Source organism: Anser brachyrhynchus (genome assembly GCF_964034855.1).
Source record: "Anser brachyrhynchus genome assembly, chromosome: 2".
In the NCBI taxonomy this organism is placed as follows: Eukaryota; Metazoa; Chordata; class Aves; order Anseriformes; family Anatidae; genus Anser; species Anser brachyrhynchus.
In genome coordinates this window covers 39,095,790-39,113,877 of record NC_137695.1, presented here as the reverse complement: position 1 = coordinate 39,113,877, position 18,088 = coordinate 39,095,790, and the positions used below count along the sequence as shown (strand labels likewise).

At 35.6% G+C, this 18,088-nt stretch overlaps 1 long non-coding RNA gene across 2 annotated transcripts; it reads right to left on the bottom strand.

The window, feature by feature from the left end:
- Positions 1 to 216: 216 nt before the first annotated feature.
- Positions 217 to 15,982, bottom strand: LOC308188845. Of its 2 annotated transcripts, XR_013945807.1 has the most exons (5): positions 15,367 to 15,982; positions 14,904 to 15,208; positions 11,223 to 11,344; positions 2,550 to 2,719; positions 217 to 2,050 (listed from the first exon to the last, which is right to left on the bottom strand). It is a non-coding gene; the product is annotated as an uncharacterized lncRNA (long non-coding RNA). The 2 variants fall into 2 exon arrangements; XR_013945808.1 differs by having other exon boundaries at positions 217 to 2,719; positions 15,367 to 15,979.
- Between the last annotated feature and the right edge of the window lie 2,106 nt (positions 15,983 to 18,088).

Genomic DNA, 18,088 nt, shown 5'->3' with positions numbered 1-18,088 from the left:
AGTCAGCAAACATATATTTGGTCTGCGCTTTGACACAGATCATTGAATGTCACTGATACTTCAGGAGACTCAGCTCTGTCTTCTCACAGTGAGCTAATCAGACAAAAATAAAAATACAAAATCATATTAGGATTTAGACAACTGCAAAACAGAATCTGTACTACATGAGAGTTCGGCCCATATTGGATATTTAAAAATCTCAGGGATGGGTGTAACTGTGATGCATAAGGAATACTTTTGAACTTTTAGGCATATGCATGTAGCCACTAGACGTATAGACATCAAGTGAGAGGCAGAAGTGAAGGTAGAGGGAGAAAATGTAAAACTGAGGCCTTACAGACCAAGATTCCTAAATTAAGAGCTTAACTTTAGTTTAATTGATCTAGGCGGTGAACTAATAACACAGCACAGCACAGGACTTACTGTCTTTAATGTGAAACATCACTCTGAGGATTACAGCTTTAATATTTAGTCAATGTTTTCCAAACATTTTCATACGATTTTTTTGTTGCATCTTTTGTGCCTGTCTATCAAACTCACTGACGTGTGTGGTTCAGATGCATGCAGCAGCATTGCATTTCCATTCTAGGCTACTGTTTGTTTTCCTTTATGGTGTTGAACTGCTGCCACTGTCCTTCATAAAGACAAAAATCTTTTTGTTATGGACAAAGTGATTCCTGTTTAATCTGCACCTGTCAGAGAGAGATTTTGTGCAGATGAGTTTTATGTTTGTTGAGTACTTTGAGATCCTCAAATGAAAGGAACTCTAGACATAAAGCATTATGTTAATAATGATCTTATTTTAACATAGCAAAAAACATTACTGCATTGTAGCACAACAGAGTCTAGAGACTACAACAAAGTCTACAGACTACAACAAAGCTCCAATAGCTGTGGCACTTTACCAAGACATACTAAGAGCTTGTCCAAATATCTTAAGCGCTTGCTGTCTAAGGAGGGTAAACTGACAAAGAATGGATAAAAGGATAAAAGCACACTGCTTAAGGTAACAATGCAGGTCAACAGAAAAACTAGAAAGAGATCCTAGGCTTTGGACTCCACACTCATGGACCTCTTCTGTGGAACATTTCTTTTCTCATTTATACAGTTTTTAAAGATTCAAGCAGTTTTTTATTACAATAATTGTTTACAGGGGCTACACCAGACAGCATTCCAGTCAGGTTCATCCTGAAAATTCCTTCTTTCTGCAATTTGTACCTTTTCTCCATACTCCATGCGGATTACTATGCTAGAAAAAAAATATTACTATTACTATGCTAGAAAAAAATAACTTCTTTCAAGTGAAAAGCCTAGGAATACTCTCACATTTCATAGAACATTTAATAGAATTGTTTCTTCATGCATGAAACACTGTAGTAAGTAATTATACTAAATCTTCCAAAAAAAACATATTCAAAGTGCTTGTTCTTTGCTTCTCCAATGTAGTTTCTCGGTGTTACCTATATATGATAAACCTTGCAAACCTGGCTAGGGATATCTAATGCTGAACATTTTTCTCATGCCTGCTATTGGATAATGTTCCCTCAGTGAGCATATCAGACTGTCAAATGCACTGACTAAAATGCAGTCTTAAGCAACCTCTGTTCTAATACTGATGTCTCCATTATTTTCAACACATCATCAATTCAAGTAGCCCTCTAGTAAGTGTGAAAAAAGCTTTCCAGACTCTTATCTGTTTCAATCACAATAGGCTAAATCATTTCCATCTTTAGCTGAAGTTTTAACTGTGCATATGATAGATAATGTAATCTGAAGCAGACAGATCTAGATTTCACCTTTGTGTATGCTGAAATAAAATGTTAAATTTCAAAGGTACATTTTAATATAAACATTTGTTCTAATTATTACTGGGGAAATTTCTCATTTTACCAAACCATTTCACATACAAAAATAATCAGGTAATCAAAAATGTCCATCAGTTTGTATTCAAAGAGAAGCGCATTTTTTTCAGATAATAGATGTTAGAAAAAAAACAACAAACAAACAAACAGATATTCCATCCTTTTCTTCTTCTTCTTCTTAATTTCCACTGCAAAGTGGAAAAAAAAGCAAGTTCTGTGGGGATTTTGCATTTAAAAGAAAAAAAAATCTCTTGGTCATTGGAAAGTTTTGTGTTTTCTTTTCCCAAAATGTCTCTCAGCAGATGAAATGAAGAATGCCACTTTAAGCCTCATTTAAACTGATGGGGAAAATGGATTAATTCTTTAAGCATTTGTTGAAATATACCAAAGTAGTTGAATTAAGACTATCTCAGTCCTTCCTCCCCCTGCACTCTTTCTGCTACCTTTTTCTATGCACAGTTCACTAACTTCACAAGCAGGGACGCAGAACAAGCATGTAAGAAGATTATTTTTTAGCAGGTTCTGATAAAAACATTATTGTTTCTAATAACAATTCAATGAATTTTAAGACAGAGTACAATTCAATCTTTCCATTTCAGCTGTGGTTTTTTTACTAGGGTATGTGTTTCTTTGAAATACTGAAGTCATTGCAGAGATCACATAGGTGAGAACAAAGCATACAATCACCTGCATTTGTCTTTTCTTGTATTTGGGCAGTATTAGGTATTTTCATCATGATTTTTCATCATTTAATATTTTCATCATCGAAGACTCCTAGTCTTTGAGGAGTTTAGAGAAGAACCGCTTGCACTCAAATTCTTGAGGCCCTTGCATCAACTCCTTCTCCAACAGAAATTCTGAAATTTAAGTGAAAGCAATGACAAAAATTTAAGTAATTCCTGCTTTACAGAACAAAATTAATGAGATACTTCAAAGATTTAGTAATCTTTCCTGGCTTCCTTACTGCACAGCTGGCTATAAACACACAGCTGGTATGCTTAAGTCTCTGCATGTTATGGTTGAAGTATAAATGGGAATTCCAGTACACTTTCTTTGGGGTCATTGTTTGACAGGAGAAAGAGAGTAGTGCTTGAAAAGATCACTGAGTAGTTAATGGAGCCTGTGACAGCCCTTGTGCAGTTTTTGGTACTGACCAAATAGCTCTTCAGGTGACATAGAATGTTGGCTTCTGCTCGTCCCTGCAAGAATCAGTAATAAAGTCCCTGTTCTGCTCAGTTCAGAGAATTCTTCTTCAAGGAAGTTTCTAATGACTTTTCCTCAGTCTTAACTTCAGCCTTAAATATACCCTTACTCCTTAGAACTTGCTATTAGTACACAATGTGAAATGCCCTTAACCAATTTTAATGCTGGATGTATCAAAATAGGCAGCAGAGAAACCAGCGCTAGGATCACAAATGCAGTTATCCATCCTGAAGTAGCTCAGCTCAATAGGCAGAGGGCTTGACAAACACAAGAATGGGCAAGTCTGAAATCACTTCACATGCTACCCTCTTCCCCACTTGCTCTGTCTCCTCCAAAAATATTCTGAATACTCTTATATGAGTTCATTTTTATCACAGCTACTGAAGTCCAAATATATCTGTTATGTGTTGGGGGTGTCTCCTTGAAGGTGATAAGAGTAAGTTTTAGAGAGAAGAGTATTTTTAGAGGGAATTTGAAGCCTTCTTGAGAAAAGGATATATATTCTGGACAGCAACTTGCTGTAGGTGGACTTGCTTGAGTAAGGGCATTGGATCAAATGACCTCCAGAGGTCCCTTCCAAACTAAGCCATTCTGTGATTCTATTCCTACTGTTCAGTAGCTGTAGTTTGATCTGAATGATCCTACACTTTTTCTTTCTAACAAAAAGGGGTTGTATACAGAGCTCCTAATTGCAGTGTCTCCTCCCTCCCATGTAAATTGTGTTATGTCTATTCCAATTTGTTAAATTTCTTGCTGGACAAACCTAAACTAGCACCTGATATTCTATTGTTATCAGGCAATGAAGGTCACAGTTCCTTGCTTTGCTGTAGAAGTTACAGATTGTTTCTTATTTCTTTTCTTTTGGAAATACAGAGGAAATGGAGCATTTGGAATAAAAATAGGGAAGGTAACCATTCTTTATAAGAAAAGTTGAAAAAAGATCACAGTATCTCTGAAGAAAACTGAGGCCTATCCTTGCATAAAAACATAAAGAACCACAAGATGAACACAGTCTTAACAGCCAAAGCTATTCCACATGAAGCACAGTACCTAGATGTATTTGCATCAGTGCTGGGATACAAAGTGTCGTACACTGTGCCAAGAAGAAAAAAGGATTTTATACAAATACTTGCTGGCACTGAAAAATAGTTGCACCCCTAGTTTAACCCACCAAAACTCACCTGGATAGTCAAAATATCCATATGCTGGTGCCCATACTAATTTTCTTCATCAATAAATTATTTAACACATCTGCCTTTTCAAAAAGGTTCTGTGGCCTCCCTTTGCTCATTTGTGCAGAGGAAAAAACATCATACTGAGATCTCAAGTGTTACAGCAATTAGTAAAATGAGAAAGATGCTGTTCCAGGATTTTCAGGGACATTGTACTTCACAATCTTCAATTTTACAATTAGGGTAACTTCAGATGTGTTTATAACCTTAAGAATGTCAACATGTTTCCATTATCTACTGTGTACATATTATTTTGAACCTACTTCACACAGCAGAACATATTAATGTATTTATTTAGATTCTGATAAAGTGGTCCTTCAGACATAGTTAAGGACTTAAAGCCCTCATAGAAGTCTTATACTGATGAGTATTTAAAAATACAGAAAAATCACTAAATGTTAAATAAGAACTTGCATTTATTTTCATTGGTTCATTAGCACATTTTGATTTAAAAAGAAAAAGAAAATTAAAAAAAGACATGCAAGACTCATGAAGAGAAAAAAGCCTGATATTCTCAGGCATTTAACAGTTCAGTGGGGTTTCTTTTTGTATATCTCTTTAAAAAGAAGTAAAGGAATAGAAGACTAAAAAGCTTAAAAGAAACAGGGAGAATGAAATTTATTTTATCCTGCTTTGAACATGATGGGCAGACATGACAGATGATAGTTCTTGTACATTCACTGTTTCTGTCTGATAGAAGGGTCAGCCTCAAAAAGTGACCTACTATGTAGAGATCTGAAAAATGGATCTCATGGGAGTCATGCCCTTTTACATTATTCTGAAAGTGTCCAATGACTAGTATCCACTATCTCTTCCCTCAGCTTTCAGATGACTTCAAAGTTGATGTGGCTGGCCCCAGGCAGGCACTCATTAAGAGATGCCTGTAAAAATGCTTGAAGTACAACTGTCTTTTGAAAAGGAATTATGTAAAAATAGCATCTTGCTTACTCCTCATTTGCTCTTCCTCTCTCCCACCCCCCCACCCCCCCCCCCAGCCACTACTATATACTTCTTTTTTTTTTCATGGGTTTATCATTAGCACATCAAGGAAAAAAATGAGGGATTATCTTGGACGTTAACAATGGTATTAATACAGACAGTCACATGTGGGCAATTAATTCCATTGCCACCATAATGCAGAGATCAGATATGCTGTAGCATATGCTATGACCCTTATAATTGTTTCAGTCATACATTCTGCCTATCTATTCCGAATTCAAATTCTTGGACCCTGTTTGCTTCCAGGCATATAGCTCCCTGGTTGCAAGGGATCACTGCTTTTCATTCCTTGTTTCAAAAGGAGAGGAAGGAGATCACTAACTCATTGGCCCAATTTCTTTGCATAGCCATGAAAGGCACAGGGCAGAGGGAAGATTACAAGCACTTAGAAGAAAATAAAAATGAATCAAACATGTTTTTATTTGCAAGCTGAGGACATCGGATATGAGAATTGGGAAATATGTCACTACACAGTGGCAACTTTTAAGTCCTGAGCCACAATATAGCTACCATATGACATATATGTGTTATTCTAGACTTACAAAATGCTAAATATCATCACGATGTTCTTTAAGAAAGTTCCACAAATGTAAAGCTAAGTGAATGATCTAATGACAATGATCTATCAATACATCTTTTCGGTCCTTAAATAAAAAGATAAAATAAAAAAGTAAGCCTTTCTGTTATCTGAAATTATTTTCCAGATTTTTTCTTAAAGAATTTTCCCTCTGTGAAGATGGAAATTTGCACATTCTTGTGCATTTAGACAGAAGTATGACACTTCTACCATAAATAATAACACTTGTCAATATTTTCTAAGCTGTAACTGTACAGTGGGAGGTGAAGAGAAACAGTGGGAAATGAGGGTGCTCACCTGATTCTTTTGGTGTTAGCTTCTATTTAGTGGAACCAACACCAGTTGTGAGCTCACACAGAATAAGGCTGCTTGTCAAAAATTAAGTCATCTATAAGGTCACTAGCAAATGTCTTTTTCCAATTAATTCAAGTGCCATGGATTTTGAAACCTTATTTCAAATACTGAAATGTACCAGTGAAAACCCACAACTTGATGTTACATAATATTTTGAAGTTTTTTTTTTTCTGTTTCTTTGAAAATTGTTTGAAATGAATGAATTAACAGCTGTCAAAGAATAACTTTTATGCTGACAAAGCTGAACTATGTACTGAAATTTTAACAAAAAAGACATATCTTCTGACTGTTTCAGACATCTTATGTAGGCTACAATGCAAGATGATACTTGATTCATGCAAACTTTAAGCCCATGAGTAATTCCATTCAGTGTATGGAATTACTCATACCTTTTAATGAAGATACACATTTAAGTATCTTGACAGCTGTTTAGAATATACAGGGTCAATTAGAGAATTAGGGACTTTTCAAGCGGGCTGATCACCAACTTCCCCTGTTCCTCCCATGCCCCCAGATAAAAGTCCATTTTTGAGTCATCGAAACCTCTTAGAATTTTAAACAACTCATAGGGAAAAAAATAGTAAAAGATAAGGAAGTGAATGAGTTTTAAAATCTAACCCTTGTACGTTGATGGACTATGTGGCAGACTATGTAGAAAACTGTAACAGTTTAAAAAAAAAAAAAGCAGACAGACTTACCTTTTCCTAAAAAATCTATTCTGCCTTGCATCTGTGTGCCCAAGTCCCTCTGGAGTTTTAAGAATGTAATGCATAACTAATTTTAAAGCTAAACAAAATTACCATGTCTTTTTCTGAATGCAATTTGGATGCACACTTGTGTAAGGTTGAGGCTGCTTATTTTTAAATGGCAAATGGAAGAGTGACCCATACTGACACCAAGAAACACCAAAGAAATCCCCTGGGAAAGGCCCAACATAGGTCATTACACCCACTGTCCCTCCATCTGGCTAAACAGAAGCAAGGAAGTTTTCTAGTCTGCCACCTAATTAATAAGAGCACAATTCCAGAATTCATTTGCAGCTCAGTACTAATGAGTATATATTGACAGCAAGAGTTTCTATTTTAGACATATTAGTGAATATAATTGTATTCCATTCTCAATGATTGGCATTTTGGATCACACATCATAAAAGAGGGTGGAGATAAAGTTTTCCTTTTTGAAGAAACTCAGTGTTGGATACCAGGGTTCTACAATAACAGCCAAATCAAATTGTTGGAACTTAACACTGTGATGCACTTTTCTTTCAAATCACTTGATGATTTTGAAAACCCGAATCTCTCTCTTACTATCTGTTTTTTAATCCATATGGAGCATCGGTCCAAACTAGGATCTAGAATTAAAAATACTAAAGCACATTGGAAAGTCTTTGTACAAAAAGATTGGGCAAGAATTGAAGTTAATTCTTTTCTAAAAAAATAGCATAATTTTTCCTCTTTGTATTCGTAGAAATCCAGACATAAAAGTTCTATTTTCCTATAAAACTATTAACTTTTTTATCTTTTATTAACCTGGATGAATTTGGATCTTGCCATTTCTTCTGAAGTTGCTTCTAAATATAAAATAACACATAGTGAATGACAGTAATTATATGCAATTTATATGAATAAATAAAGAAAAAATGCATACATCTGTTTCTTGTCCATCCCTACTTCTGTGTATTGTCCTCAGACACATCAACACTGAAGGAACACAGGGAAATAACATTGCAGCCTGTGTGATATTCATCAACAAGAATTTTAAATCCCTCATTAAAGGTGGTATTCTAGAGAATTGCATTACAAAACAGTAGAAAGAGACACTAAACATAAATATCAGCCCAACATCCAGAGACTCATATAAACATCAGTAAAGGCAACAACAGACATTTTGAAGGCATCAACTCCTTTTATACTAATTTTCAGACTACCTTAAAACCCTAAGTCCTGTGATATGATGGAACTATTATCTGTGATGAAGCATATGTGTGTATCACTTCACAAGTGGCAAAGTTGGACAAAATGACATACAAGACAGCTGAATATTTTAAAGCATATTCATGAAGGAAGATTAGTTAGGGAAACAGAATATATATGAGTTATCAGTAATAACATCCCTACCCCTGAAAATTTACAAATTTACATGTTATTATACAGTGCTGGTTATTAAAGTTTTTAAAATTGCCACTTACAAGCACTGTAATTAAGTATCAAAATATTACTACAGCATTCTCCCTACTTTGCTAAGGTTAATTGCATACAAATGGCAAATGCAAATTCGTACAGAGGTGACCACTGTAATTCAAGATATATAGCACAATTCACAGAAATGTACGTTTACATTTGTAAAGAAGTATGTAAGAAGTATATTATTTAAAATAATTTGGTTTTACGGACCATATCAAGGCTGCGACTGAGATCTGAGTGCTACTTCCTTGATTGTACATGTATAGCAAGAAAGTTTCCAATAGATCTCCAATTCAAAGACAAAGAAAAATCTCCTTATCAATTATTACAGTGGCATAGACAGATAAATTAGTTTGTGCTAAAGACAGGCAAAATGAGGAGCTGATTACAGAAGCACACTTCCATGGGACATCCCAGCAAACATAGTGCCAGAACTATGCCTATAGCAGAGCCTGGCATTAGCATCAGTCTGCAGCTGATGATAAGGGGGTTGATATGCTTAGGGCAAGGTCTGAATTTCACTTTCAGCTACTGAATCAATGTATGGATCTGGTCCTTTGTAGCATGCCAAATTAGCTTGGTCTGCTCTCTTGAAGCTGGGATTTCCTGAAGCCAGATCTAGTGCTATAAAATATGTGTATGTGAAATCTCAGCAAACAGAGTCACAAACAGTTTTTCATGAAGGTCCTGATTTTGTCTTCGTGCTTACCTGTGTCTGTACCTACCTGGATCTTTATTCAGTATACAGACATCTAAAGTCTCAATGAAATGCTACAATCAAATTTATCATATGCTCTAGGCTATTTCTTTTTCATAATATCCTAATATACTTTATCAAAACACCAATACTCTCACATGTAATATGAGCATATTGTGGTATTTGATGATTTCATGACATGAATGCCAGCATGAAAATACACTAATTTACATGCTAGGAGACATTATGGTAAAGATAATCAGGGATATAACATATGGATACAACTAGAAATCCCCCTTCAATGCAGGTATTCTTAATCAATATGAAGCCACGGTAGTAGGGTAGAACTGATGTTCCCTACACTGGAGATGAATAGAGAATTTCAATTGACAGGACTAGAGAACTAAACTAATTTAGGTTTGCTAGGTCAAGGATTTGCTACCAAAGGAAAAAAGTCAAATATGTTTGACTCATTATGTCCATTTTATCTTTAAAGAATGAAATCTTGACTGTCATAAAAATATATATCTTTTGTAATTTATAAAATAATTGTACACACACTGATACTGATCTGAAATATTTAATATAGAATATTCAAATTATATTTGGGTAGGAAAAGTGAGTCTCTATTAACTCAGCTTTTTTAAAAAGCATTTTATCTCACTGTAAAAATAGTAGATCATTTAGAAGAGAACACTGAAAGAAACAGCATTGGTGAAAGCTGCGGTTTGTAATTGCAAAGTTAATTATCTTTCCTAAACCATCAGTTGTCACTTAGATAGACCAGATTCTAGCAGGCTCTCAGGAGACTGACTTTATTTCATTCCTAATGGCTTGGGACCCACCATTTTGCTGTCTCTGAACATTTGGTCACTGAATGCACCATTTATGGAGTATTGTTTAATTAAGGACAAATTAAGAGAACTGTGCACAGAATTTAATTTCATATCCTGTGTAAATTCTTTTAAAGAGGGTACTAACTATAGGCATTATAACTTTTCATTATCCACTGCTTCTACAAGGTATTGACAATTTATTGTTTGCAACAGTTAAGAGTTTTGTTTACCCTTTGGGGAATTCTGCTGGCACTGCAGTTTTTTGCCTCATCATTCCTTTAACCCCCTATATGCCACTTTCACTATTTTGTGATGTACCATATATTTGAAAATGCACTTTTTTCACATATGTTCAAATATACTTCCACAACAAATCAAACAAGGTTAGAAGATAAGATGTACTATATGCGTGTGATCAATGGGAATTCCTATGGGACTAGTGTAGACTGTATTATAAGCAGTCAAATTTCACTGAAACTCCTTATGCTAATGGTTCTGAATAGAAAGTGAGAATACACATAGAGCTAGAGCATTCATTGCTATGCAGAACCTCCCAGTCTCTTCTTGGCAGATACACTTGCACAGTTTGTATGTAGTTTCTATGAACTGGTTCTCCAGCTACTGCATGTGATCTGAGGAAGATTGCTTTTCTTTCTTCCTCATGCTTACCCAGTCCTTCTGCTTGATCTTGGAATCAGTTTGGAATTTAATACAGCACAATGACAAGAATGCCACCAACAATGAGAAAGTCACATTTACTGAAATCAACTATACTTTTTCTAGCTACATTCATATTTACTAAGAAATGATTGTATTTAGAATGAAGAACCAAAGTTGTTTTATAATCACAAAAGAATACAGCATGAAAACTGATATTGTTAGTCTCTGCAAGCAACAATCTATCCCCAAAAGATTAAAAGTTTCTAGAATATTTTAACAATCCCAGAGAAGCACCCTCCAGAGCAAAGGTATTCCAAACCATACAAAACACAACTCATACCCTGCAAAGCTAGTTCTAACCTCCATCTAGAACACAAGCCTCAAGTACATTATTACCATCAAACATACTTGGTTCATTTTACAGAATGAATAGAAACAAATGAAAGCTCCTACCAGCCCAGACTTCTTATATGTGAGATAGAAACATTTATCAAAGTTCATAGACACACAACACCTGATTTACACAGGAAGATTGTGTAAATATAACTAGAGAGGTTAAGTCAGCAAAAATACAGGTACGGTTATGTAGAAGGGAAGACTGTGCTTCACTTCAGGTTGCCTGTTTTCATTTCAGGCTGTGGCTGCTTTGGTTGAAGAACTTGGATCTTCACCCCTCAACTCCTCTCGTCAACCATGACCAGTCTCTGGGATAGGTGGCTGCTCATTGACTCCTTTTAGTCACTGTTAACAGTTTAAATAGCAGGACTTTATAGTGCACCTCATTTCTTCTGTAACTCTTCAGAAATGCACTGGTTAAACTAAGTCACATGTAAAACTGGTTTAATCTAAGTAGATTTCTGTATATTATTAACATCTACCACTAGCTACACCTACCAAGTCCATACACTCAGTTATCATTTAACAGGTTGGAATGAGAATTAGGAAAATAAGAAATGATATCAAAATTAAAAAAAAAAAAAAGACTTCAAAATACTTCTTATTGAGCAACAAATATTAACTTAATTGTATTTGGAAAGTAACATTTTGTTCAACCTGAAAAGAACCATCTCTTTCCTGATACTTCTGGTACTTCCAAGAGGAGAACAGTATATTGCAGACTGCAAAGTGTCAACAGCTGCAGGAAATACCACTCAGGCTCACCACTAAAGTTTTCCAGGTTAAATTGCTATCATTTCCATATCCCAGGAAAATGCCTTAATCATTATTCTAGGATTTAGATGCAGCAGAGAACAGCGGAGTCTTTTCAGTCTCATGTGATTAAATCTGTCCTAAGCTTTCATTCACTCCCTCAAACACACAAGATTCTTTATGCAAATAAATTAGTATTGAAATTCTAATAAAATTATTGCTACTTATACATCTTTACTTCCTAACTTATTTTTGGTAACGGATCCAAAGTTGACACTGTAAATTACTAGCATGTACTTACTACCTCAGAACACAAAGCATTGGGTTTTGTTTGTTTTTATTTGTTTTTGTATGTATGTATGTGTATGTATGTTTGTTTGTCTCTGCAGATATAACTGCCTTTTTCTGAGGAAGCTGGATATTTCACGTGTCTTTGGTGGAGAATTAATATATATTTTTTAAAGATGTTCACGTTTCTGCTCAGAAACAGCATATGAAATTTCACTACAAAAGCAATTATAAGACAAAATTAGCAGTAAGGATGGAAGGACTATCTTAATGATGACTGTAGCATCACTGGCATGACATTAGAATGCTGTAAGAATTATACAGCATCCAAAACCTGTCAAATGAGATTTAGGAATATAGTTCAGAAGTTATCCCCCATTGAGTTACTGTCCATAATTCTGATACAAATCCTGTAAAGTGTTCATGTGAGGTAGTCCATATGCTAAGGGTAGCATATCATTTCAAAGCTGTCAGTTTTAATTTCTGTTTTATTAATTTTACCATAAGTCTACAGACATACATTTCAGAGAGTATATATCAAGTAGATTGTATCCACACAAAGAAGCAATACTGCTAACACTTATTTTGACATACTTCACTATGAAGAATTCACACACCGGAAGGTATAGGTGTAAATGTAAATGTTTTGAGCAACTGGGGGGGGATTTTGAAAACCTGGAGGACAAGTGATGAAGGACAAGGGCATGAAGCATGGATTCAAGAGAAAAATTTGGCTTTCTGTGGGAGAACAGAGGGCAATGTATTTGAATAACAGGTCTGCCCTTGCTCTGTTTTTTCAGTCCTATAATTGCATTCTGTCCCTTAAAGAAAAGTTACAAGTGTTAGTTTAGCCATTTGGTTGAAGAAGCAGCTATGACCACGCTATCTGGAAAAAGAGAATCCCCTGATCTCATTGTAAAAGCCTGTCTGTGACTGTCTGTGAATTGCTGAAAGAGGAATGAGTTTGGAAACAACATATGAAGAACTAGCCCAAACCTTGGCTTACAGCTCAACACAATCCAGTAAACATAAAAAAAAAAAAAAAAAAAAATCAGGAACCCATTGCCAGTAGTTTTCCAATATAATGCTTTGCACAAAGTTATCATCTGCTGCAGCAAGGCTGTGAGTACCTGAATTAACCCAATGAATCAAATTCAGTTGTCTTTCCACTACACTTCAATTTGGACTGTAAACACATCTCTAAACCTTAGAGGTGTGATCATATAGACTCTCTGAACCCAGATTTTTCATATCTCCTTGGAGAAACAGCATGACAAGAAGGTTGGGTGAGTAGCCAATCACATACAGACACTCTTTACCTTTACGACACCTTTCCCATCTTCAATTCTCTTACCAAAAAGAAGGGAACTCTGAGATAGACTCACTAGGTATATTTACACTGCCAAACAAAGTAGGACTATCAAAAGAAAACTGGAATCTTGATTTTTCATGCTGCTTAAATGCTTTTTCATGCTTGGCTCTGATGGACTTCACACAGCTCCAGATATCATCCTTGATATAGTTAATTTTTGAGACAGCTTCCAAAAGGGGTATGATGACACTATTCTTCTCTCTACCCTACTCCAAGCCACAGTTCTCTGTGTATTTCCCCCCAGAACCACACCTTTCAAAAAAGATAAAGCAAAACAAAAGTCATATATAAGGTCTGATAATAGTGCATGCTTTATAAATGACAAAATTACAGGACCAATCCCTACTCTGACTTATATGTTCTTTTCAATTTAACTAATTTGGTAACATGAAAACTGAACAAAGGAAATTTTTCCAACCTCACCTGGCTTCTATTGAGCATTTTTGATGGGAATCACTGAAATAGCTGAATGATAGAATCCAACTAATTTTTATAAATCAGTCAATACAACAGAGATGATTAGATAATGTCTAATATAAGGTTTTAAAATGGTTTTAAAATTTGCTGGCGCTATTGATTCAACTAACATAAATGTTTATATTTAGGTTAATACTATATGAACAGTGAAGTATGTATAATACCACTGTAAAATAAATTAATATATTGAAGATAATTATGTTACAATGAAAATGGGTCTTGATAAATTACTAAAAATAATTAAGATTAACGCTCTCTATGTACTTCAAGAGCAATTCAAAGTCCAATGTTCTTTACTTTTTCTCTCCTGTCTTTCACTCTCCTGCCAATTCTTCTTTGGAGTAATTAAATAGTAGCTATGTCTACATGTAAGTTTTCAAGTTCCAAACACACCTTAGACCATCTTGTGCTTGCAAACATAAATTTCAAAACTTTCATCCGGCAATTTATCTCTAGATCTCTAGGAATGCTGAGCCAGTGCTCAAGATCATAGTGCCGGCTCTCCATAACACACTGACCTTTCACTGTGTTTGCATCTACCAAGACAGACATAATGAGTGACAGCAATTGTAATTAACAATTGCAATTAACATCATCTTCTGTAATAATCTTGCAAGGTATTCTCTATGAAAGTCCATTTTCAAATAATTTGGACACATTTGATTTTTACATCTTCTAAATGACTGTCAGGAAGACTTGTCATCAACTTACTCCAGGTACCAAGAACTAGATTCTTAGCTTCAGAAATCGGCTGCCACAAAAAATTGTTTGCTTGATCCCACAGTTCTGGCTCCATCATTTAAGAGCATATCTGGATAGACAGACATTGTGATCAAGAATATATTTACAATATGTAATATTGTAAATATGTAATAAGGGTACATCACAAGGATGATGGAGATCTTCCTCTTAGGTTTTACAATCAATCTTTTCTGTGGTACAGGTTAGAATGCAAAACTTCTGAGCTGAAGAAAACAACAGCTATCTCATGAGCTCCAAGAAAGGATAACTTACGGTCTAGGCCTAAGGTTCACAACTGAGAATCCCAAGTAAAAGAGAGGCCATTTTTCTTCTGTGATATATCTCTCCAGAGAGTTAGGTCTTGAAATTTCATTCTTTTATTAATACTTCTTGCTTACAAACTGAGCAGATTCTTCATTCAGCACAAAGGCTTCTGCAGATATCTCTGTAGATCCCAGCCTCCCCCTTCTATGGAGGAACTACATTCTTAAATCCAGGTGGAAAGGCACCTCAAGTTTAGCTATTATGATGAAAATCATTCCAAAGCTGAAGTCATTCGATGGCACTTTACCTTAAAGCTTGTTAGTCAGAAAAAAAAAAAAAAAAAAAAAAGGCTAATTTTAATGTGATTTTTATACTGATAGTCTCTTTTACTGCAAAAATAGTTACAGTATAACATTTTTTGAAACAAGTGGAGGTATGGAGGTTTTTTAATCCAACTAAAACAACAGTTTACCTGACTGTGTTCTCAGCCACAAACCATGGGAATGCTTCCCTACAGCTTGGCAGGTGTGATTTGGAGATAATTGCAGCAAAGGGAGGGGGCCATCACAGACTTGTAATTCTCCTAGAGAGACCGCAGGCCTTTTTTTCTTCTGTGTAACCCTGTATGATAATTAGCTCAATTCCACCTGTCTGCTAAAGTAGTTCTTACAGTTGGGTGTCTGTGGTTAATTGATACTGTTCTGGGTTAGTACAGGTTCTGTACTAGTCAACCGGAACAAGCAGAAATAATTTTTGATGTTGAAAACTAAATCTGGCTTGACTACAATATCAACATTTTACTTCAAAGATTTGCTAAATGGTGAATCTGGTAGCTATCCTTTTCAAAGAGTTCAGGTGTGTTAGAAGTTTTAAATTGAAAACCTGTTCTTTTCACAAAGAAACATTACATCTTTACATATTGCAAAATTTAAAGCAGAACAGAAAAAAATGAGTGAAAAAAAATTAAATATTCCAGTAATTTCTTGACTGTGATAAATAAAGACATGATAAAATAGTCAGGGTGACCTTGGCATTTTAGTGCAAAAACTTTCCCTCAGTGTTTATTACATGGATATATGAAAGCAAAGATCTGTCATCAATGCCTTTAAATATATCCACAGATTGAGAATGAAGTTGAATCTTAGCTCCTGTAACTAACCATATGGATATTAGTTCTCCAGTTTTGCAAGTAACTTTAGCAGGTGCCTAAATCTATATTTTAAATATTCATGGACAAAAAGTTAAGAATGCTCATGAAAACCTTGGCAACCTTTGATGAGCTGCTGGTTGTATATCCAGACAATAAATCTATTTATAGACACATACATATATAGGCCATATGACAAAAACAATCCATAGTGTATATGCTAACTCAGCTGAAGGCTTCTCAGCAGTGTAGGCAGAAACAGTTTTATGGAAACAGAAATATGGGTCACAGCAGATGGGAGAAAGAGTCTAAAAAGATTCAGTGGAGGCTTTGGTGGACAGAACAGATGGAGTTTGGAAAGAATGGGGTTTCTAGAGTAAGATGGAGCTAGCAACTAAGAGATCAATGAAGGTCCATGACAGTCTGGCTGCAAAATGACTGAGGTTAAAAAGGATGGAGAAACTAAATAAGACTTTAGTGGGGATGTGAGTTGGTATAGAGGCAGCTCTTTTGCTCTTCTTTTAATTTTCCAGAAGCTTGCCCCTTTTCCTGTATAATCTTCTTCACTCCCCACAGGACCTCCAGCTTACACCCCTTGTTTGTCACCCACAATCTTTCTTCATCTACCACCCTTTGCCGTATAGGAAGGCCTGCAGGCCCTTTTCAATGGTGCCTGGTGCTAGGACAAGCAGCAATGGGCACAAACTGCAACACAAGAGGTTCTATCTAAACATCAGGAAGCACTTCTTTACTGAGCAGGTGATGGAGAACTGGAACAGGTTGCCCAGAGAGGCTGTGGAGTTCCCTCCTTGGAGATCTTCAGAAGCTGCCTGGGCATGCTGCTCTTGGTGTCCCTGCCTGAGCAAAGAGGTTGAATCAGATGACCTTCAGATGTCCCTTCCAAACTCAACCATTCTGTGATTCTGGGAAGTTACATCCTATTTGTTCACTCAGTTTAGGCAACAGCAGGAGAGGAAAATGGCTGGATGCATGAAGAAGGAAACAAAGACCTGCTGTTCAGCCTAGAAAGCCAGGCCCCATCTTTGGCATAGATGAAGTATACAGTCTGCTGCCATAAGCTGCTGCCTACCTTGTCTTTTGGCATAATACAACTCCGTATGTGAGTGTGTGTGTTGTGTATATATACATATGTGTGTATGTATATAGTTTAATCCAAGAAATAATGATAAAAACACAATAATGAGCTTCCAAGTATTATCAAGACTATTAAGCTCCAAATAGTTCATTGAGGACCAATTTCTAAGTACTAAATATTACAGCTAGATTTTGCTTTTATGCAAAAATCAATGCAAACACATGAATCACTGAAAAGCGTGCTGCAGCCTTCCAAAGTCAGTTTCTAATTAGCAATCCATTGATCCAAATAGTTAGTACTACAACTAACAGGGAAAAAATATATTCTACTAACTGCATGAAAAACAGTCATTTTTTTGCCCTTCACAATTAATTTATATTCCTTCCAGAATTGAAGAATATACCCCAGGTTTGCATCCTTAACACTATTTTCTATGTTCAACAATATTTCTCCTTTCACCCTGTCCCATCAATTAGAAAACTTACTCAGATTGTTGGAATAAACCTGATAAAGAATATAAAGGAGGGAAAGCCAGGCTTTGAAGGAACATCTTTCTCAGTACAGGAGATCATTTTATGCTGCTGACTACCTGGAAGAGGGGAAATAACCTGGCCTCTATTATCCCACTATAACAACATACATTTGTCCTGTAGTTTTGATAGGTGTTTAGGATAGTGAAAAACTGACATCATACTAGAATCAAAACTGACAAAGTGACTTAGACTTTAAAAGGTTTTATTTGTTCTGTACTCAGTTTAAAAATGTTAATATGTGTAAATCCTTTCATATGACTGTCAGTAACTTACAGAAATGTTTAGCTACCTCCTATTGGAAACTTGTGTCCACTGTAAATAAAAGTCATAGGAATATCTTCCAGAAGTAAAGGAGATCACAGATTTCATCATGGATATTATTTCAGTATGAGAAGGGAAATCCTAAGAATTTCTCTGG